At 38.8% G+C, this 23,363-nt stretch overlaps 2 protein-coding genes across 5 annotated transcripts in view; one reads left to right on the forward strand and one right to left on the reverse strand.

Moving 5' to 3' along the window:
- The window catches only part of LOC149691580 (tetraspanin-14-like), a 118,661-nt gene that overhangs the window by 62,928 nt on the left and 32,370 nt on the right, over positions 1 to 23,363 (forward strand). For 3 of the 4 annotated variants that reach the window (XM_089868916.1, XM_089868917.1, XM_089868919.1), the window contains one exon: positions 9,589 to 9,670. The gene's annotated coding sequence lies outside the window, so the exon portion shown is untranslated. Of the gene's footprint in view, positions 1 to 2,045; positions 2,064 to 9,588; positions 9,671 to 23,363 lie in introns of those variants that run through there. The other variant, XM_089868918.1, reaches the window with a different exon arrangement.
- Positions 1 to 23,363, reverse strand: part of LOC149691582 (uncharacterized) — a 120,553-nt gene that overhangs the window by 58,979 nt on the left and 38,211 nt on the right. The window lies entirely within an intron of this gene.

Raw genomic sequence — 23,363 nt, forward strand, 5'->3', positions numbered from 1 at the left:
GTCCCAGTTAGTCAGTCAATAATGTAATAGCATAAGTTTATAAGATATGTAGCATAAGTATGACACTACCTATACTTCGTAATGCTATCTGGAGACCTAAAACTCGAGCTAGTTTGAGGTGGAACGACAAGCGAGAATTGAAGTACTACACTCGGTTAGTTAGTTTTGCAGGACTTCCATCTTCCCCTGCATTACTAAGCCTTTGACAGCGCCAAAACCAGGCCTCCCTCGCTTTAGCTCGAATCTATGGCCTACCTTAATCACTTCATGACAAGCTCCAGTTTCTAAGTTACCATTGACAAACTTATGGAAGGAACATAACTTATGAACTTATGGTAACAGTGTATTCACAATTAATTGCGGAGTTTCGTGTTAGGTTAGGTTTCTCTACGTCATGGTATAGAACCACCAAAAATGTTACCCCTATGCGGGTTAGTTTGTTGTCTTAGTACTTTATCTGAAAGCGCGGTGCTGTTGTAAGTAATTAGCTGTTCGTTTCCTGGTATATTATCATGAGATTAGAAGACGCCTTTGGATTAAAGCTTTAGCTTGAGTTTTATCGCGGATAACAATTACTCTTCGCAGTTTCTTTCTTTATCTTTTGGCAAATTTTTTTCCAACGCTAACGTCTACTTCGAGCCAGACTTAACTGTGTGTAGACCTTTCCATTAACACCAGAAGAGAAGTGCTCAAAGATCATAGACGCGGGGAGATCACCTTCTTGAGGTATTTCCTATAATGTTGCCTCTGTACCCCCCCCCCCACCTACGGAACGGCGCCAAAGTCCTCCCAGCGTCCTCTTTGGGCATTTAGGTAGGGTCGTACAGCAGTCTGGGAAATAAGGATATTTTTTAAACTAGTCCTTGGGAACAGTGACCCCCCCTAGGGTCTGGAATAATAACTTGGTCTCCGGAGTGGTCCCAGCCTTTGTTCTCACATAGATTTGAAATTAATAAACTGGTCCTGAGGACCAGTAACCCGGTTCTTGAGTTTAAAAACTAGTCCAAGCAATTAATAAACTGGTTTTGGACCAGAGGAAGTGCACTGTTATTTCCCAGACTGTCGTACAGTAATGAATCGTAAAGGACGTACGCCACCTTTGTCTTAAAAATGGAACCTAGTTCTCATACAAATACAATGGCGCTACGCGGCAGCACTTAACAATTGCCTCATTCGAACTTCCGAAGGCTAGGGTCACGTGCGCACGCGAGTTACACTTGGAGAGTTTCAGTGCCGAAGGTCGCCCATCATCATTTTTCCCTGGTATTTTCCTCCCGTCAAAAAGCGCCACTAGAGGCGCAACGCGAGTTGGCTAGCCTCTCTACCACGTTTAGTGTACTGGGGTGGCTCCGTCTGGCGTCCCTTCTTGGTTGGCGCCAAGGAAATACCCAAGAAGGCGGCCTTCCGCCTGTGTGTTGTAGTTAAAATTCTCCGCGAGTAATTACTGGAATGTCTATTGGTAGCTTGACGTTCCTTCATACGACAAAGTGCACCGCATTTTTTTTTTCTTAAAACTTCAAGACTATCTAACCGGAGAAAGAAATTTATTTTTAGCTCATTGCATCGCGAAAAGATTCTCTCCTTTATTTTTCTTGCATGTTTTTTATTTTTTATTTTTTTTTTATTTTCATCATCTCCGTACTAGTGTGTGTGTGTGTTTGTGTGTGAGCAAAGTCTCGTCGTGTACGTCGACGTTCCATTTGGATTTCTTTTGTGCCTCGCATCGTCTACCTTTAGAAAGAATTGTCTTTAGAGAGGAAGTTCAAACTTCGCTTCATTAAGAAGTAGCTATACGCCAAAGTCTTTGTTGCCTGCCACTGCGACGCCATATTTTTATCATTGTCTTTCTTCCATTCGGTCTTCTTAGTTCGTGGAAACGGTTGGTGCTGGTTTCGAGCGAAGATTTGGTGCTGGTATATTACTTAGTGTCTCCGTTAGCGACCATTTTTTGCGAAGTTATCTTGTTGTAATATCGTTTTCCAAGTAAACAGTGTTTAAAGTGAATTTCATTTTCTGGATTAGCGCTTTTCGCAATTTTTCGTATTCTTGGATTTCGAAGAAAGGTAAATGTTTACCCTTGGCTTACTTTTCTTCTTGTGTTCGAATTTCTTCGACGTCAATTCTTAAGCCGGCAATCTGCCATCTTTCCCTCCCCTTAGTTTAGCGATGACGTATACAGCTTCCCAAGTCTGACCTTTCCCGTCAATTTTAAATAATATAATAGTATAATGCTATATAGGCAGCGTTGCGAGCGAAATTATTTCATTCTTTCATGAGTGAATGAATCAATTTATTTATTTTTTAACGTTCCTAAGTCTAAGACCGCGCGAGACTTGTGTGGTAGTGGTAGAGACGCGTGTCGGTAATTTGCCAATTTTCCAATTGTAAATTATCAAAGAACTCTCTCTACTTGTATCCATCATACCAAGTAGTGATATCTAGTTTATTAGGCAGAAGATATAAGATGCCTAAGTATTCGCTCGCGCCATAGTCCCAGTCCCCCTTTCAAAATGCAAGGGGGGACGTAAAAGAATGCCGGGCTGTTTCGCTACACTCTCCTCAGTCGGAAAATATGACTGTAATTTTCGTCATTCGCGTCTGTCGCGCTGACGTGAGTTTTCAAGAACCAATGAGATGCTGCATGATTGTAATTTAGAGGCGGCGGAGATTAACTCCGGACCTACGTACATTTGGACTGGAGATAAAGCTAGATTATAAGTGTGGGGCGAATTTATACCTTCTCCCTAATAAACTAGATATTATTTCTTGATCATACTATGGCTTTGAATGATTTCTAAACGTACCTTTCAAGGCTTAGATGTATCGTATATAGCTAAGGTTTTATTGTTATAGTTTCGTTTTATAGTCAAGGCGTGAATCTCGCAGTTGAGTTGTATAAAGGAAAGCCTTTATTCGTCAGATGGACATCGATTGATGGATGATAGAATTTCCTCTATCTTTCATTCCATCTTTTTCTGACGTTTTTTCGCTCCCCAGCTTCCTTTAGTGAAATCATCCCGTGCCAAGAATGTCTTTAAAAGTGTTTTTTTCTTCTTCTCCTTTAACTTATATATATTTATATATACAGTGTGTTTCTGATAAGTTTGCCATGGATAAAAGGGTCTGTGTGTTCTTGGGGTTAAACTGTGTTGAAAGTGTTCTTCAAAGAACATGGATGGGGTCTACAATATTTAGTTATAATGGGATATCTGGTCCTAAAACATGTGTTAAGTAACTCATATCAGCCTTCAATAGTCTTTAATCTAAGAACGATAGTAAAAGTCGAGGGGGTAGACACTTGAGAACTCAGGTGTACAATATGTCTTGAACTCAATGTACTGTCAAAGCTGAACTGTGAGTTCCGAAGGCTTTGGACTCAAATGTACTGTCAAAACTGAACTGTGAGTTCCGAAGGCTTTGGACTCAATGTACTGTCAAAGCTGAACTGTGAGTTCCGAAGGCTTTGGACTCAAATGTACTGTCAAAACTGAACTGTGAGTTCCGAAGGCTTTGGACTCATTGTACTGTCAAAGCTGAACTGTGAGTTCCGAAGGCTTTGGACTCAAATGTACTGTCAAAGCTGAACTGTGAGTTCCGAAGGCTTTGGACTCAATGCACTGTCAAAGCTCAACTGTGCGTTCCGAAGGCTTTGGACTCAATGTACTGTCAAAGCTGAACTATGAGTTCCAAAGGCTTTGGACTCAATGCACTGTCAAAGCTGAACTCAGGTGTACGCAGAGATCCAGAGCGTCTACCCCCTCGGTAAAAATATCTACTATTAAATGGGTAGAAGTGTGGTGCGAACGCTGCATGGTAAATTAAAACTATTCACTCCACACTCGTGAAGTTTCCCTTGTTTTGGGGACCAGTTAATGTTATGGAGCCCATAATGAAATGTTGTAGACCCCATCATGTTCTTTGACATGCACTTTCCACTAAATTTGACCCTATGAACATATACCCCTTTTATTTATGACATACTTATCAAAAACACTATGTATGTAGTAAAAAAATAATAAATAAATATAATAATTTAAAATAGCGTGGGCCTAAAAAATCTCGCTGTTATAATAAGAAACTAACACGCAACGTTTCTTAATTTGTTAAATTAGTTCTGAGTTCTTAATTGCATAAATAAATTTTCATGCAGCTCTTTTTCCTTTCAATCCGAGATAATTTACTAGTCTCTCATAATTTTCCCATAAATCTTCGCGAAAAACAACTTACTATAAAGTTTTCAATTTATCCCTGAAAACGCGTCCTAGATTTTGAATTTCGACTATAGTATATGTTTTCTTTTGCTCTTTCAAAATTTTATGGCACTATTTTTTTTCGCAAAAAAAGAATTGCTTCGAATTTTTTCTTTTCTTCTTTTATTGGGAATTTCTTAAGTAGGATAGTTTCCTTTGATTTATTTAAATAAACGTGATTAATTCCGGGAAAATTTCACTTTCTCAAGGAGAGGGGCAAGGGTCGGTGGAAGGGTATGGGGTCTTAAAGGTTACAATTAAAGTAGAAGGACGCAAGGGGGTAATTAGTTCCCAAGAACTGCGCGCTGTCGTCTTCATTTTCTAGGTAAGGTTAATTTTAATGGGATGAAATCGGGAAGGGACTAACATCCCCGGGCTCCTTCTCTTCTCTTCTCTCTTTACACGCTTTCTTAAGCATACCAAAGATGTACGTAAGTACGGAGAAAGGGTGTATATATTTGACTAGGGTCAACTTTGACATTTAAATTATCTTTAATTATAACTCGAATTTTGTTCTTTCTTTTTTTGATCCGATGACTTACTTGATTTTAACAAATTAGGTTTAAAATATCTCAATTACTTTTTATTATCGGTAATTAACCTTGAGTTGAAAGCGTAAATACACTGCTCCCCAAACTAACCTGTCTATCTTTGATTCTTTGTGACTGATATTTGCAAGTGAAATTATAAACGTAAGTTGGGGGATCATTGCAATTAACAATTAATGAATGCTCATGTAATTGCATAGGAATTACCGCGATGCTTGTACATTACCATTACCGAATTTAAACGGATTAATTACTTATTTTTTTTGAAGGTGTTCCAAAGAGTGAGGATGATAGGACCAAAGTATGGGGAAATCAATTTTTTGTCGAAAATGTAACAACTTCTGTGTTATTTTACTATAAGTGAAACTGTTAACAAGTTATGATTATAACGTTTTACCAAGAAGCGATATCTAGTTTACTAGGGAGAAGGTATAAGATGCCTAAGTATTGGCGCGCCATAGTCCCAGTCCCCCTTTCAAAATACAAGGGGGGACGTAAATGGAGGCCCCGGGCTATTTCGCCAACCTCTCCTCAGTCGGAAAATATGACTTTATTTTTCGTCATTCGCGTCGCGCTGACGTGAGTTTTCAAGAACCAATGAGATGCTGGTTGTGATTTAGAGGGTAGATTAACTCCGGACCTACGTTTGTACTGGAATGTGGGGCGAATTTGTAACTTCTCCCTAGTAAACTAGATATCGCTTCTTGGATGACCCTTTAACTAAATGGGAAATCATTGTATTTTAGTATCTTTCTTAAATTTAAGGGGTAATCCGTAAAACACTTAAATCATAACTTGTTAATTAGGGTGTTCCTAGGTTAAAAACCATAGAAATTACACATTTTTGACTCTAAATTGATTTCCCATAGAAACATCCCATCCACTGTAATTCGGACCCATAATTACCCTTTCTTTTTTAGAACATCCCGTGTTTCCTTTATTAAACCGTAACGTAACATTGTATTCTCGACTTTTCGATGTTCACGTGAGATCTGAGATTGTAGGTAAATAGGTCGCGCGCAAAAAAAACGGTATCTTATTTTTAGGATTAGTCTACCGATGCCTTTGGCTTGTCTTACTAAGGATTTAATTTGTAATGTTGGTTAGATAACCAGGCGAGATTTCAACTTAAACGTGTAGCGTTGGTTAAATTGGTACACTAATGAAAGTCAGCCTGTGTTGTCGCGCTGTTCCATCCGGCGTCTCGTGGAATTTAGATCGGGGACACGCGGTTTGCATAAAGCCGCTGCTTTTCACGGTGAGATTTTAGCTAAGGCGAAAGTTACCGGTCTATAAGATTTTAGTCTATAAGATAAGTGTCTGGATGGATACAAGATGTATCATAAGTACCTAAGATGTATCATAAGTACCTAAGATATATTCCTCCATAAGTTTGCCACTGGTAACTTAGAAACTGTAGTTTGTCATGAAGTGATTGAGGTAGGTCATAGATTCGAGGTTAAGCGAAGACGCCTGGTTTTGGCGCTGCCAAAGGCTTAGTAATGCAGACTAAATTGGACTTAGATGGAAGTCCTGCAAAACTAACCACCACGTGTAGTACTCCAATTCTCGCTTGTCGTTCTGCTAGAACTAGTTATCTCGAGCTGTATGTCTCTCAGTAGCATTACGAAGTATAGGTAGTGTCATACTTATGGTAGGAACATATATTATAAACTTATGATGAATATATACAAATTCTCATTTAAGAAATGGGTGCTATGAACTGTACGTACCATCGCTTTTAGGCCTAATTATTATTGTTATTTTTTTAATTAAGTTTTATAGTAAGTTGCGGACGGTTTAAGTTTTTTTTTTGTTATAAGGACTGAGTGGTCTGTCGGGTAATGGACCCCATTAAAATACCATCGGGGACTTCTTAATTAATTAATTAATTTATAAGTTACTTGCGCACGATAGGGATAGGTGCTTTATGTGAACCCTTTTTAAAATTCGGCGCGAACGCAGTTTCGTCTGCTTAATTGGTAAAGAGTTAATACTGAACATCCGGAAGGTATGTTGAAGCATAGACGCTAAGATAGGGTTTTAAAGTTACTAGTCCACTAAAGTTCTTTCGTTTGAAGACACTTGTAAATGCCGGGTGTTTAAATGTCTTAAGGAAATAAGGTGGTTGCTTAAACGCTAGACACTTATATTTGAAAAGTCTCTGTTAATTTCTCGCGACACGAGTTTATAGGAGAGTAGATTAAATATTGCGACTTTCAAAAATGGTCAATTAAGTATCAATGCATCATAAATTCATAAGATATGTTCCTATCATAAGTTTGTCACTGGTAACTTAGAAACTGGAGCTTGTCATGAAGTGAGGGAGGTAGGTCATAGATTCGAGGTAAAGCGAGGGAGGCCTGGTTTTGACCCTGTCAAAGGCTTAGTAATGCAGACTAAATAGGACCTAGATGGAAGTCCTGCAAAACTAATTAACCGAGTGTAGTACTTCAATTCTCGCTTGTCGTTCTCCCTTGAACTAGCTCGAGCTGTAAGTCTCTCAGTAGCATTACGAATCGTATAAATAGTGTCATACTTATGGATGGAACATATCACTTATAAATTTATGAAGCATGTTAGACCGCCTATGCGTTCTGTTTTTATGTCTGTCTTTTTTTTTTTTTCAAAACTTTTGTCCAAATTTATAGCTGCCAATTAATGTATATGGCCAGTATTCAGCTTAAAGCCAAATCATCCATTTTGCTATGATATTTAGGGAAACTCGTTTCAAACACGTGTTGATTAAATTAACCTCCTTCGTATTTTAACAACGTATTTCCGCGCTTATAAAGTTCAGTATTTTGGAGAAGTCTCTATGTAAATAGCTTTTTGGTATAGCTGGGGGGGGGGGCGTTATACCTAACGAGCGACTTGTAATGCCTGCAGCCCTCATTCTTAATAAATGGTTAGTGGTCGCTTGATCGATTGAAACGCTAATTTCTCGGAAACAAGAGAGACCCCTATAACGCGATATTTAACCACCTTTCAACCCAACAATATATATATTAGATGGCGTTGTTGAGGCAGGGATAGATTTAATTTTAGAAGTAGGAATGGAGAACGGAACGGTTAGTATTTACTTCAGTCCGACTCATAGACCACCCAGTATAGAACGTCCTCTCCCTCCAACACGTAACGAAAAGTTTAAATTATCTTATTGGCTCACTTAAACTACGTTTTGATGACGTTGCTGACGGGGACGGCGAAAAATACGTAATTCCATTCTACCTCTGTAGCTATGACCCGCCGCTTCTTTCATACCCCCAGTGGAAGGGGGTCCGGGACTTTGACGCCCCCCCCCGATATTACTCTGTTCTCCATTCCTGCTTCTATAATTAAATCTATCCCTGTTGAAGTACATGAATAATTCTTTGCCAGAAACGAGGCTCTAATAAATAGAACCAGAAGTGTATAACATTTCTCTTCGAGAGAAGTGTACCACCACAAAGCGGCCTGGGTAATTGTAACATGATTCTTAATTTCCAACTTCATTTTACATAGAACCATCCCACATATACTACTTCCGTCCTGTAATAACCCTTTTTGTAACACCTTGTAAAGTAAACTCTATCTTGAAATTTGAACTCAACATTCTAATCTAGGTAGTCTGAATGTTGTCGGTTTAAGGAGTTGGAGGAGTTTGGTATGTTGGGTTTGGGGCGATTAAAATGACGTTTATTAAATATTTATCGTCTGCTAGCTAGCTGGAAAGACGGCCAACTTGGATTAGGGAGGACATAGCTCAGACCAATCTCTTAAACCCCCTTTCCTTCGGTTTTAGGAAACGCCCCCTGCAGGTTCTAGAGCGTTTGCTAAAGGCGTAGATGCATGTGTACTTATATATTCGGGCGCCAAGGACATTAAAGGGAAGATGAAAATTAAAATCAATCGATTCTCCTATTAATTATAAAGACCAATCTGCATTATAGTGAAACATCCAGGAAATAAGTATCTCCTCCGAATGGTTTTAAAATTCAAATTTGTTTTGAGATTTTTATAGATAATTTGAAATTTGCATCTCCCACCAATCGCGTAACGCCATACCTTCTTGTTAACAAAATTCTCGTGGCGCCCTCAATGTCGATTGAAAATTACCGCGAGGTATATAGCGTGACGTGATTGGTCGAAGGTGCAAATTTCAAATTATCCATGAAATCTAAAACTAATTTTAATTTTAAAATCATTCCGGGTATTTCCTGGATATTTTACTATTTTCTAGATTGGTCTTATTAATAGCATAAGTTTATAAGATATGCTCCATTCCATAAGTATGACTACCTATACTTCATAATGCTAAAAACTCACTTAAAGCTAGTTCAAGAACGATAATCAAGAATTGAAGTACTACACTCGGTTAGATTTGCAGCACTTCCATCTTCTCCTATATAGTCTGTATTAAGCCTTTGACAGCGCCATAACCAGGCTTTGCTTTACCTTGAATCTATGACCTATACCTCATTCACTTCATGACAAGCTCCAGTTTCTAAGTTACCAGTGACAAACTTATGGTAGGAACATATCTTACGTTAATAGTAGATCGAGAATCGATGAAAGAGTAGTTTGATTTTTACTTTTCACCCTCCCTTTAAGAGGCTTTATTATGAGTGATGGGGTCCCTTTTAAAATTAAGTCTTTCTTGGTCTCTCTTGCCATTAACGCCGTGTCATACATTTATTATTAATTTTTTAAATTGAGGCATCATTTTCTCTTAATAGAGGGATTAAGGTCATTCGCGATCTAAATGAAACATTTTTCTTAAATGAATTTATTTTATTTTATCTCCATAGGTGAGGGAATCATTTGAAAGCCTTAAGTTCTTACTGTGTTTTACGGAAGCCTTAAACAAAGCGGCATTTCGAAGATATTTTGGTAAGTCACAATTTTTATTTCATTTATTAATTTGTTTTTGTGGTTTTTTTTATGTATATACAAGAAGCGATATATAGTTTACTAGGGAGAAGGTATAAATTAGCCCCACATTTCTAGCTTTATCTCCAGTCCAAACGTTACGTAGGTCCGGAGTTAATACCCGCCGCCTCTAAATTACAATCAGCATCTCATTGGTTCTTGAAAACTCACGTCAGCGCGGCGACGCGAATGACGAAAATTAGTCATATTTTCCGACTGAGGAGAGGTTGGCGAAGTAGCCTGGCCTCCTTTTACGTCCCCCCCCCCTTGTATTTTGAAAGGGGGACTGCAGGACTATGGCGCGAGCGAATACTTAGGCTTCTTATACCTTCTCCCTAGTAAACTAGATATCGCTTCTTGATATATAAATAAATAAATAAAACTTTGGGATAAACATAAATATGTAAAGTTAGCTTTAGCTAAGCTATCTGGCTTTATAAGAGGATGGAAAGCAATAAGAGTTTACTGTCTGTGTAGATATTAGACACTAATTGGTTTTTGCATCATGCATGTTGTGTTTTTACAACTTTAAAATTCAGTAAAGCTACGTTTAATTAGTGGTTAAACATATGGAACTGGTCTAGAAATAGAATAGGATGTTTTTAACAGGCTTAATGGCAACCCTTAGTAGAACTGAACCACCAAATTACTTAATAAAACCAGAAGTATATAATACTTCTCTTCGAGAGAAGTGTACCACCACAAAGGGGGGTAATTGTAACATGATTCTTCATCCCAACATCATTTTACATTTATTATAGCGAGGTTACTAAACCGAATCACATACGCGATAAATAGTTCCTTCATTATTACTCTATTAGCGCTTAACTATTTTCCAAGGCGCATGCGCTTGTAGATTAATTTTTGTCCCACGTCAAGACAATCAAGGTTTGTTGGTTTATTGCTGGGGATTTAGTACCTAATAGAATTCACCCTAGCACGGTGCCATGCCCATCTGATGGTTGATGAGTTGGAGAGCAAACAAAAAGGGGTGGAGTAAGCCAGGGAAGAATCATGTTACATAGCTGAAGTATTAAGAGGATGCAGAGTGTCATCCTTCTTCTATTATCCCCTTCTGATAAACCCAATATTAATATCTTCAATTTTGATGAATTTAAATGCTAAGAAAAAGATATTTATTGTTTCAATATTAAGTCGGTTTTTTATGGTTAGTAAAACCCAATAAAACTACTGGGTTCCTTTTTTTGGACTCGTACCCTGATAAAGAACAAACAAAGAAATTATCTTCTTTCTAAAATACATTTGTAAAATTCTAAGTAAGTTATAAGCGGACATTCTTACATTTGTCAATCTCTTTATCCATCCCCTATCTGCATTGAATATTTTTGAAACCTCTACCAGTATGTACCAAAGGAGAATAGCATGCACGCTTTGTTTTTAATTTCGGTGCATCCGAAATTGAAGTTTTAAAACTTTAAGGACGTTCGTTGGTTGAAGGCTGCAAGGTTTTCTCTTTCAAGTTGCCGTCTCGCGTTTCAACTTCTGATCTGTCTTCCCTTTTAGTTTATCGATCCTGAATTAAAAGCTTTCCCTCACAAGGCGGGAGGTGCAATTCAATCAAAAAATAAAATAGGCAGACGCGTGACGCGTCCTTCTATCGCCTGTCACTTTTAAGTGAAGTAGCTGTCCCTCTGCCTAAAAATTATTTAAAGGTTTCCTAATGCCATTCTGGGCGCCTTTTCAATGCCATCCGGAATAAGATGGAGGAAACGGAAGTAACGCGTTCCGCCATAGGGAGGGAACAAAAACGGAAATAGAAATAGTTTTCTTTCTCTCACTCACTCTCTCGCTCTCTCTCTCTCTCTCTCTCTCTCTCTCTCTCTCTCTCTCTCTCTCTCTCTCTCTCTCTCTTCCGAAAAGAGCGCCGGAAGTAAATATCTTATTCTTTTCCCCCCAAAACTTAAAAAAAGGTCAAATTAACGTTCCTTTGTCTCAAAGCAATCTCCTGACCCTATAAATTATATTTCAACCTTTAGTCTGTTCTCTCGCATTCAAGGTCAACATTTGGTTGGTGAATTTTCTAGGCGCAATGTCACTAGTGTCCCTTGGTAATTGGGTTCCCCTTTTCCGCGGGTTTTAGTCATTATCCCAGTAGAGTGTCGGTCCCAACTCCAACCAACTTTGGGTCCTATTGGATATAGACTTGAGTTGTTGAGAAGAAAAATGAGAGACGTCATTAGTCTAGTATATACACTCGAGATGATGTGTTTTTCTTTCTTTTTCTGCATGGGGTTGGGTTTTCGCCCTGCTGCCTGCCGATTGTCGTTAGTGGCGCGAAGGTCAACGGGTTAATAGGTTCACGTCTTCCGTCCATTTGTCCATACCCGGAGGAAGGGTTATATGGGACAATCATAAGTTCATAAGATATGTTCCTTCATAAGTTTGTCACTGGTAACTTAGAAACTGGAGCTTGTCATGAAGTGATGCTGTAGGTTATAGATACGAGGTAAAGCGAAGATGCATAGCTTTGGTGCTGTCAAAGGCTTAGTAATGCAGACTAAATAGGACCTGAAGTCCTGTAAAATTAACCACCGAGTGTAGGACTTCCAATTCTCACACGAGCTGTAAGTCCCTAGCATTACGGAGTATAGGTATGGTGTCATACTTATCTAACATATCTTATGGCCAACTCATTTGGGTTTTGGTTCCAACTATTTTAGGCTGCTATACTCCTCCTACACCCATGGAATCCAATCACGCTATTTCGAAATTATTGTAATTGCGAGTTTTAAATCCGAAAGTGGGTCAGTGATTTTTCACCTTAACTTTTTTGGTTGCATGTTTTTTTTAAAATACCGTATGTTCAATAAATAAGTTTAAGGCGTATAATTATATATATATATAGACTTGCATTTTATAACTGCAACTGCAAAAGTGGGTGGGTCAGTCGCGTGACTCTCTCTCTCTCTCTCTCTCTCTCTCTCTCTCTCTCTCTCTCTCTCTCTCTCTCTCTCTCTCTCTCTCCTGTGATTTGTAATGAAACTTTTATTTTGCAACATTTTCCGTTTCAATTAATAAGTTATAACCTTTTTTGACAAGATGTATTTATATTTCCGTTAGCTATGTACTCACTCCGAAGTCGGAAGTATATGTATGTATGTATGTATGTATGTATATGTATAGAGGATCCCAATTTTGACGGTGTGTTTTTCAATGGAATTCGTTTTACTCTTTTGAAAAGGGAAAATTTTCCTTTCGGAATTAAAGGTTTGGGTTTTGAGTTTGGGGCCCTCCAGGCCTCTAGACTTTTAAGGCTGGGTACGAATTCACTCGTTAGATTTTTCAAAGCCCCTTTCATCTCTCTTACTCTTTGAGTCTTGAGTTTCGATTTCATCTCGAGGTAGCTACCTACCTACCTAGCTTTCCCGCGTCTGTATACAGGGTGGAACGGATCGCAAGTACCTACAATTATTTTAAACGTATTTTGTCCTGTCGTATCAGGGATAGATTTAATTTGAGAAGTAGGAATGGAGAACAGAGTAATATCTGGGCGCGCGTCAAAGTTCCGGACCCCCTTCCACGGGACGGAGGGGGGTATGAAAGAAGAGGCGGATCATAGCGACAGAGGTAGAAAGGAATTACGGGTATTTTTCGCCGTCCCCGTCAGCAACGTCATCAAAACGTAGTTTAAGTGAGCCAATATGATAATTTAAACTGTTCGTTACGTGTTGTAGGGAGGGGCTCTATACTGGGTGGTCTATGAGTCGGAGTAACTGAAGTAAATACTAACCGTTCTCCATTCCTACTTCTAAAATTAAATCTATCCCTGGTCGTATCTATTGTATTTCAGTTTTCTCAGTATTTTACTCGAAGTACAGTGGGATGGTTCTATAGGAAAAATAAATTTTGAGTCGAAAATGTTGTTGTTAAGTTTCCCTCAAAATTAGTGTTCGGTCGATCCCGTTCAACTCTGTGTACTCCATTCTCGAAACAGCTTCTCTTGGCGGTTTTACCCCAAAGCTCGGAAATAAGCCTATTTCTTATTCACAACCCTTCGAAATAAGTAACCTTAGGCTATGCTGTCAGATGTATCTGGTTCGGATACGGGTGTGAGAAAATTTACATAATTTTCCTAAGCTCTATGAATATAAGAAAGTATATTTTTCTCTATAGCTATACCTTCTTGAATATAATATAACCATTCCGTAGCCTGAATATACCCTTTTATATTTTTGGATATACCTTGATACTTGCAAATATAAAATAAAAAGTATCTAGCCTATTTGGGATCTTTTGCTGGTTTTGGCGTATATAGAAAGAATTCATGACCCTTTTTCGACGCCATGGGCGTTGTTTAACTCGTCATAAATATTGTACGCTACGCTGGACTTTACTTGGCTCTCTCGCGTTATATAAAAAACAGCAACAACAATTTTGACCAATAGGGCAAGGTTTTACGGTGTATCTTTTGGTTCCATGAATAAATTATTTATTACCTGTAAAAGGGCGGGATTTTAGAGCGTGGGTGAGATGGGATATCATAAAAGTGGCGGGAATTTAAAATGTTCCTATATAGGGTAGGGGCTTCTTCCCAAAAAGGGTTGTCTGGTTGGTTGGACCGAAGTACAGTGTGTTTTGTTTTATGGGGAATAAATTTTGAGTTGAAAATGTAAGCAAGAAGTGATATCTAGTTTATTAGGGAGAAGGTATAAATTCGCCTCCACATTTATAATCTAGCTTTATCTCCAGTCCAAACGGTACGTAGGTCCGGAGTTAATCCCCGCCGCCTCTAAATTACAACCAGCATCTCATTGGCTCTTGAAAACACTGCACGTCAGCGAGGCGACGCGAATGACGAAAATTACAGTCATATTTTCCGACTGAGGAGAGGCCTCTTTTTACGTCCCCCTTGTATTTTGAAAGGGGGTCTGGGACTATGGCGAGCGAATACTTGGGCATCTTATACCTTCTCCCTAATAAACTAGTTCCCTAATAATACTTACTTGATGTAACTTAGTATGACATTTTGAACTGAGGAACATAGTTTACTGGTTATTTCATGATTGAGTTGTTTAATGGGTGACCCCTTGAAATTAACTAAGATACTTAAAAGGCGACATCTGATTTCTAATTTAATTAAGGGGTCATCCATAAAATAGAAATTACATTTTCGACTCGAATTGATTTCCCATAGAGCCATCCAACTGTAAATGGAACACCCTGTATATACGTCTGGAAATTTTCACTCTTTTACCTCCCCCCTACCCTTGTTTTGCAATTTCCCCCTCCCTCGCCAGTTGTCTATTTTTGGTAACGACATTTGCTTTAGGGCAACAAAGAGGCTTCCTATGGTGATTACCCTTTAACATATTTTCAAAACACCCTCTAAAGGTCACGAACTTTAAAATAAAAGAGGTGTGTGTTTATATATAGCGACTCCATTAAATTTATTCCGCTATATACCTATGACCTTTCATCGAACATATTGGGATTAGGATTATATTAAAATAGAGTAGTGACAACCCCTTACTTTTTAATGTATATATGAAAATAACGTGGTTTTCCATTATAGTTTTTGCATACATTGTTTTCAGACTTAGAGGATTTATAAGGAAGCCGGCAACTTGTAAGATGCATACAATTTTGTGCTCCAAGTATAGCCTGGCCTCCTATTGTAAATGGTATGAATACTCCCAGTCTGAAAACTATATATACTAAGCCTATTTTTAAAAGAGGCTAAGAATGTAATTAATCTATAGCAATTTTAAACTCAGACTAGAAGAATTGATACCATTTACACCCGGAGACGAGGCTACTTGGTACTGCACTTTATTATATCCAAGTAGCCAGGCCTAGGCCAGGCCTCCTGGTGTAAATGGTATCAATCCTCTTAGTCTAAAAGAAGCTTGGGGTGAAATTATCGCGCCTGTTTTCCGCTGTTTGGTTCCGTCGTTTATCCCTTCTCTTGTGTCTCAAGTAATTATTCTCTATCTGGATAATTGACGATGTTGATAACATTTCAATGACGTCACCCTTCCAGTTTTTCTTGTTTTATTTCAAACTTTCCAACACTCTACCACTTACGACGAAAGAGAGAGCGGTAACAGACGTTTAAAAAATCGTTTTACATTTTTTTTTTTGTAAAAAATGCGTAAAAAATTGGCTTCTTCATATCTCCCCCCTTGTAACTAAATCTATAATTAGAATCAGTAAGGTTCCTTCCTTTTTCCTTCTTATTCCCTCGTCGTTTGAAACACTCGTTTTTCGTGTAAAAGAGATAGAATTTTTGGCTCGTTCGTCTATTTAAATATAAACAAGTTATATATTCTAATTTTAGACCTTAGTGAACGCCCCCTCCGACAACAAAATCACATTTTAGTCTATTCGCGTACCGTCAGGAATTCATACAGCTAGAATAGGAATTATTCCGTCCCACGTGTTAATTTCTATGCGTGTTTTGTGGGCGGGGATTGAGAACTTACTATACGTCACGAACGAGTCATTATTTCCGACGGCGTCTTTCAGGGTTTATACAAACCTGGAAAACTCAGGGAAATAAATAGTTAAAAAAAAACTCAGAGAAATGTATAGTGAAATTCTGGGAAATCAAGGGAATTTGTGAGATTTAAGTGTGCTCTGAAGGGTTTGCTTGAAAACCACTCTCGTTGTTATTACTCCATATGATTGGGGCAGATAAAATGTACTCATTGGTTCTGGAGTTGCCAGAGCATTGCCTATAGCTTATGTCTAGCGCTTGTGAGTTAATGAAACGTAAATTATCGTCTGCTTCAAAGGACAGTGATATTTAAAAATGTCACCTGGAAATGTCACGGAAATATATAGGGGGAAAAAACCTAGAAAACTCGTGGACAAATAAGGGGAAAAACCCAGGGAAACTCAGGGTAATCAGTTTTCCAAACGTTGTATGAACCCTGTCTTTCTAACTGTGATTTCATTGGTTGGTATCAACGCGACGTGCAGCGAGATATATTATTCACGAGGTAAAATACGTCATACATAATGATTAATTAGTCTAGCTTAGCTCTTTCAACAAAATCCGGCTGGATATATAATTCCTATTAGATGTATGTATTCCTTATATCGTAAAGTTGCAAATATTGGTATAAATCTACTACCTACATGTAATAAAATTGTTGACTCGTAAAAGCCGGTAGGGCAGCCAGCCTATATTCCCATTTCCCAAAATGGCCCAAATAATAATAAATTTAAGTGCCACGCCCATTTCTAGACCCTTTATAAGTCTCTACCGAAATAGGCCTTTTTTTTTCAAAAGGAATTTTTAAAGTCCGTATATATATTCCTATCTTGAAAAGACTTTTATATTATTTTGCAACTTTAGATTACAATGGAGAATAAGGTAGAATCCATTTTTATTAAAATACTTAAAGGGTAGCGTTGTAACTGGTATAAACTCGTGGTGAAATGCGACGTAAAAATTTTAGGCGCCCGTATAAAAAGGCGCAAAACTAAAACAGCTGTTTGGGAGAACGCCCCTTTGACCCCAGGCGCGAAACGAACAACGTAGAATAGAACTTGGTTGGGGTTGGGTTTTCAGGGCGAAATGGAGATAGTGCCTACGTTCATTAAACTAAAGCGAATACCCATAATACCATCAATGCATACAGCTACTCGGAATGATTGAGTAGTTAGCTAGCCATTTTTCTCAATGTATCTAGGCGAGTCTTCTTGGGGATGAGCTAGACTGCTCATTACGTACGAAGAATTTTATCTCGCTGCGAGTTGAACCTAGCTCGCGCGCATTCGTCCCAACCTCGCGTTGCTACCAATCAATTAATAGCGTTTTCCATTGGGGTGATCCGAGCGCTTCCGGAGTGCTCCGAAAAATATTCGTCTTTCATTATGAAAAAACGAGCGGCTCTGAGACGGAGGCGCATCTTCCAATGCACCAGCTAGTCGCTCCCTCCCGGTTTGCTCCCAACCGCTCTGACTCTAGAGACGGAGCGACCAAAATGGAGCGCCCGATGACGTCACAAAACCGCTCAGAACAAACTTTTTTCTTTCATTGTGAGCAACTAGAGCGATGACGAATCAACAAAATACGGAGTGCTCCCGGGCGAACCCAATGGAGGCGTGGCGGACAGTAAGTTCTCAAGCCCCGCCCACTAAATCTCCAGATATATGGACGCACAATGGTTCCTGGTAACTGTATGAATTCCTGGTAATACCTTCAAAAGAAATGTAGTAGCGAGTTGGCCTCTGTACTATCTCTATGGCTGTATTCGTCTTGCTAAGGTGGACGGAAGAATAAACTTGAGTAGATGTGAGCTGAGATGAAGTTGTATAATCCAGATACCTAGCTTCCTGGCTCGCGCCGAGTGCTGGTCAGCACGCGCCTTTTCCCCGCAACCCTAGCCCCTAAAAATAGCTCGCGCATTTTCCCCGGTTCTGTTAATACGCCGTAACTTATAGGAGCTACTCGTTCGCAATCTCTTTCCCACTGTATGATTTTATTAAATGTCTTGGGGCGAATACCCGGCTGGACTTTTACTTCCTTCTTAGATGGCCAGATTTAGTTTTGAAAAGAGAAAGAAAGAATGGGGCGCAGTTAGCCGATAAAAGCATCATACGTCTATATGTGAGGCCTGCATGTACCACCCAATGAACTATACAATACGCGTACTGTACTGTACGGGAAAATTCGTCTAAGATTTTTGCTGAAAGGGTTTGAGAGGGGGGGGGGTAGGAACGCAGAAAGGAATTGCGCATTTTCTTCTAGGACTTGAATGTCCCTCGTTCTTGTAACCAGGCTACTACGTGAATATGTTTTTGGTATGTAACTATAGTACCTTACAGGGTTCGTACAATTCTGGAGGCTCTGGAAATGTAATTTAAATGAGTTGTTTACTAAAAACTCAGGGAAATAAGTTGTTGGCTGAAAATTCAGGGGGAAACTTGGGGAAGTGAGTTGTTGACTAAAAATTCAGGGGGAAACTCAGGGAAATAAGTTGTTGGCTAAAAATTCAGGAAACCGAGGGGAAATGAGCTGTTGACTTAAAATTGAAGGAAAAATCATTGGAATAAATGGTTGACGAAAAATTCAGGAAAATAAATTGACAAAAAATTCAGGAAAAACTCGGAGAAATAAGTTGACTAATATAATTCAGGAAATAAGTTGTGGACTAATAATTCAGGAAATAAGTTGTGGACTAATAATTCAGGAAATAAGTTGTGGACTAATAATTCAGGAAATAAGTTGTGGACTAATAATTCAGGAAATAAGTTGTGGACTAATAATTCAGGAAATAAGTTGTGGACTAATAATTCAGGAAAACTCGGTTAAATAAGTTGTTGACTAAAAGTTCAGGAAGCCTCGGGGAAGTAAATTGTTGACAGAAAGTTCAGGAAGCCTCGGGGAAGGAAATTGTTGACTAAAAGTTCAGGGAAATAAATTGTTGACTGAAAAATTAGGAAAATAAATTGTTGACTAAAAATTCAGAGAAGACTCAGGAAAATTTATAATTTTTAGTGAAGTTCAGGGAAATTTCTAAGACTTGAGTGAAATTTCCCTGCAGTTAGTAGGTGACCTTGCACCTTGGAAATATTTGAAAAACATGGGAATGCCAGCGAAATCGGTTTTCCAAATGTTGTATGAACTCTGAACTTCCAAATTGTTATCGCTACTTCTCGACTTGATGTCGTCGTCAAAAAAGTATTTTTAATATATTTGCGTAAACAAAGTCCGAGTTCTCGTCATCATCGTCATATTTTCTGGGGCGTGTCCCTCCCCGACATAATCATAGTCTCGCATTTCTTTTTCTTCTATTTTTGGATATCTCTTTCCATCCCTTGAGGATAATTCACTTAAATTATGATCCCTTCCTTAATAAAAACAAAATAAAAGAACACCCTCAGCCAGTCTAGCCTTATCTATAGTCCTTATAAAAACATGGGTGTGGTCCCGCAGCACCGGTGGTATAGGTAGCTGGTAAATCCCTTAGTTTAAAAATGGCCAAAATGGAGATATCCACGCATGCACATACACGCAAAAACTTAACCTAAGTAGCTGGAAGATTATCTGTCCAGTCTCTCCTAGCTCTTTCCGGAGGTGCTTAAGGATGTCGCTAGGGTAAGGGGATGGCCGGACAGTTTCCCAATGCTATGCCGCCAAATATAATCTCCTTAAGCGATAAAAAAGTGTCTTCTTAATTCTCTAACCGAAATAGTGGCTGGTTTTCTTTCTCCCATGGAAGCAGGGAGCGCTTATGAGAAGGAGAGTTAAAGAGGGAAGGTAACTGTAACGGCACAGCCCGATATCTCTCTCACGCGCACCTACCTATGGCGCACAGCCGAGGAGCCATACGTCACGTGATACGTTAAGAAGGGGAAAACGAAAAGACGGTTAGAGGCAAATACCAGATATCAGGGCTGGAAAAATAAGGAAAGTTTCTTAAAGGACATGTGTCCAGTGACCCCTGTTTGACTGGAAAATTTATAGGACATTGTCCACTGGAGCGTGCAATAGTAGTATCGCATCTCCATGCTCAAGTTATCAATATTTATTGGTCAAACTGTCCAGTGACCCCCTTAGTTTTTATCAAAATTATGGGAGATTTTAAAATTTTATTGGACAATGTTCAGTGCCCTGTGCTTATTTTCGACCCTGCTAGAGATCAGTTGGCGTGGTTAACTGTAGCCTTGGTCGGCACGTAATACTGGCTATAAACAAACATCTCTCCGTTGCGCCTATTGCGCATGTGCTGAACTCTGATACCGAGCCATAGCCACCGGCTTTGAAAGGGGGGAGTGCTGATGGGAAATTTGTTCTCTCCGAGCTCCTCTTTAACGTGCTCACTGATGGGAGGGAGAGAAGGGTTCTCTCTCTCTCTCTCTTTCTCTCTCTGGCGACGAAAGATAAATGTTCTTGGCCAGAAAACGCTTTGACCGAAATAAAGAAGATCATAGAGTGTATGGGGCATAATGAAATGTCGGCCTGCCACCTCTATTTAGCGCCAAAAAACCAGCTCCCGCGTAAAAAAGGGATCCCCCCTCCATTCTTTACTTCTTTTTACTTTCAACCCTTATTAAGTTGGTCATCCATATAAAAGGCATTTATTTGAAATATATATATATATTTTTCTTGGTTAAATTTAATTATGGCGCCTGTACCCTGTAATGTAGAAGAGTTTCACGCGTCGTTTATGAGTGAGTGAATGAATGAATATTTTTCACATTTCACTGAATTTCTTTTAAAACAGTGCATTTGTGTTGAAGGGATAAGATGACATTTAGGGGAAACGAATGTCATGTATTTTCAATCTGCCCCTGCAGAAATGTTTAACCCGCGGTGCATCTGAGTTCAGGGACAAGCCGACATTTAGGGGCTGTGAATCCCATGTATTTTCAATCTGCCCGTGTAGATTGTTTCACCCGCGGTGCATCTGAGTTCAGGGATAAACCGACATTTAGGGGCTGTGAATCCCATGTATTTTCAATCTGCCCCTGTAGAAATGTTTAACCCGCGGTGCATCTGAGTTCAGGGATAAACCGACATTTAGGGGGCTGTGAATCCCATGTATTTTCAATCTGCCCCTGTAAAAATGTTGTTGCCTATCGACATCCGTGTATTAGAGTTGCCACAAGTCATGGAAAACCAGGAAAATCCAGGAAACTTAATTCAATCTGAAGTCTTACAAGGACTTCAATATTTTAGTGAGGTACCATTAATGTTTCTGAATAACCTTTACAATGTTATCTCTATAAACAACATCTTGTTTATTCGTGTTAATATATATGTTACGCGGTACATTCAGATGCAATCAGTCTGGCATTCTTCTGGCGGTTCCCATTTTTAAAAGGCAACACAAATAAGTAGTGTAAAGGGACCCTACGCGAAGGAAGGGTCACCCGATGGGAGTGGCGACCTCGATACGGACTTTAGCCTTTTTTTTTTGGAGTGCTGGAAGAAGATCCCTTGAAATGCTTTTTTCACTCCAATGAGTTTATTCTCTGCCGAGCGAGATTAAATTTTTCTTTTTTTAAAGGGCTTGATGTATTTAACGTCCGAACACGTACGATTATAATTTTTCTTCTAAGAGCCAAGGCTTAAGAATTTATTGGTAATTTCTTTCGTACTTTTCCATAACCTACTTGTACAGTTTATTTTAAATTTTCATCGGGTACAAGGTTGATTAAACCCATTGAAAATAATGGCCCTAAAATTTAATGTTTGTTTTTAAACGTTATTTTCAAGCTTTAGTGGATGCAAACGCGTTTTCTTGATATTGTTATGTAGAGGAAATTTTAATCTTGTAACTAGTGATGGGCGATATTGTAAATTGACCGGTACCTATGCCAATATCGAACTTTTACCGGAATCTATTCCGATTTTTAACGATTGAAAACCCACTTTTAACGATTGTCAACCGATTTTTAACGATTGTAAACTCACTTTTAACGATTGTCAACCGATTTCTAACTATTGTAAACTCACTTTTAACGATTGTCAACCGATTTTTAACTATTGTAAACTCACTTTTAACGATGGTAAACCCACTTTTAACGATTATCAACCGATTTTTCCCGATTATCATCAACCGATTTTTACTGATTATTAATCGATCTTTACCAATTATTAACCTATAAATTGGTGAATTAACACCGTAACCGATACCGATATCATATCGGTTTATTTCCCAATCACTACATTTAACTAAAAAGATATTTTTCGGTAAATCCTTTAATGTCTGACGTTCCAACGTTGGTCCCAATAGCGAATCGAACCTATATAAGACCGAGCTCAAGACTAAGCTACTACTGTTCTAGGAGTTCTTGGTGCGGTCATTTCTCTTTTTTGTGTGTGTAGAATGATCTTGCCAGGGATTCGGGAGGGGGACAATTACTACATCGGACACCGTCAATCCTAAGGGCAAAATAAAAAAAAGGGTTGGCAAAAAAAAATCCCTTGCAAATCGTTATGGTAGACAGGGTTCGTACACGACCTGGAAAACCTGGAAAAGTCAGGGAAATTGAAAATGGGTCTAAAAGGTCAGGGAAAAGTCAAGGAAATTGAAAATGGGCCTAAAAGGTCAGGAAAAAGTCAAGGAAATTGAAAATGGGCCTAAAAGGTCAGGAAAAAGTCAGGGAAATTGAAAATGGGCCTCAAAGGTCAGGAAAAAGTCAGGGAAATTTAAAATGAACCTAAAAAGTCAGGGAAATGTCAGGGAAAAGTATATTGGAGGGAAATTTAAAGTCTGGATAACAGTATAAAGGTGACCAGAAAATGGTGTTGTCTGAGATTTGACCAGAGCCCCAAATTCGCGGAGCTTGCTCCAGTTATTTATGATTTACTTAAAGTTAAATTTAAACGAATTAATTGGCTAATTTTTATAAAAAATAACTCGTGCAAAAATGATTCGAGTGAATTTAGATTTGTTTTCATATATGTTCGCCATATACGTTATTGCATATGGTCAGGGAAATTTGTGGAATTTAGTCAAGGAAAACCTGGAAATGTCAGGGAATTTCATTCCAAAAATTTTGTACGAACCCTGGTAGAAGGGGAGGGAAGGGCCGCAGTTGGTCTTTCGGCTATAGTTTTTTCTTTTATTATTTCTTTTCTCGTTGACCATTGGCTAACTGCCTTGACCAACCGAGAGTTTGTGACTGCGACTGTTAGAGCGTAAAATGAGACTCGACATCAGAAAAAGAGGAA

The sequence above is a fragment of the Phalangium opilio genome, unplaced genomic scaffold, assembly GCF_054372755.1.
Source record: "Phalangium opilio isolate 3A_F unplaced genomic scaffold, DU_Popi_V2 ptg000025l_1, whole genome shotgun sequence".
In the NCBI taxonomy this organism is placed as follows: domain Eukaryota; kingdom Metazoa; phylum Arthropoda; class Arachnida; order Opiliones; family Phalangiidae; genus Phalangium; species Phalangium opilio.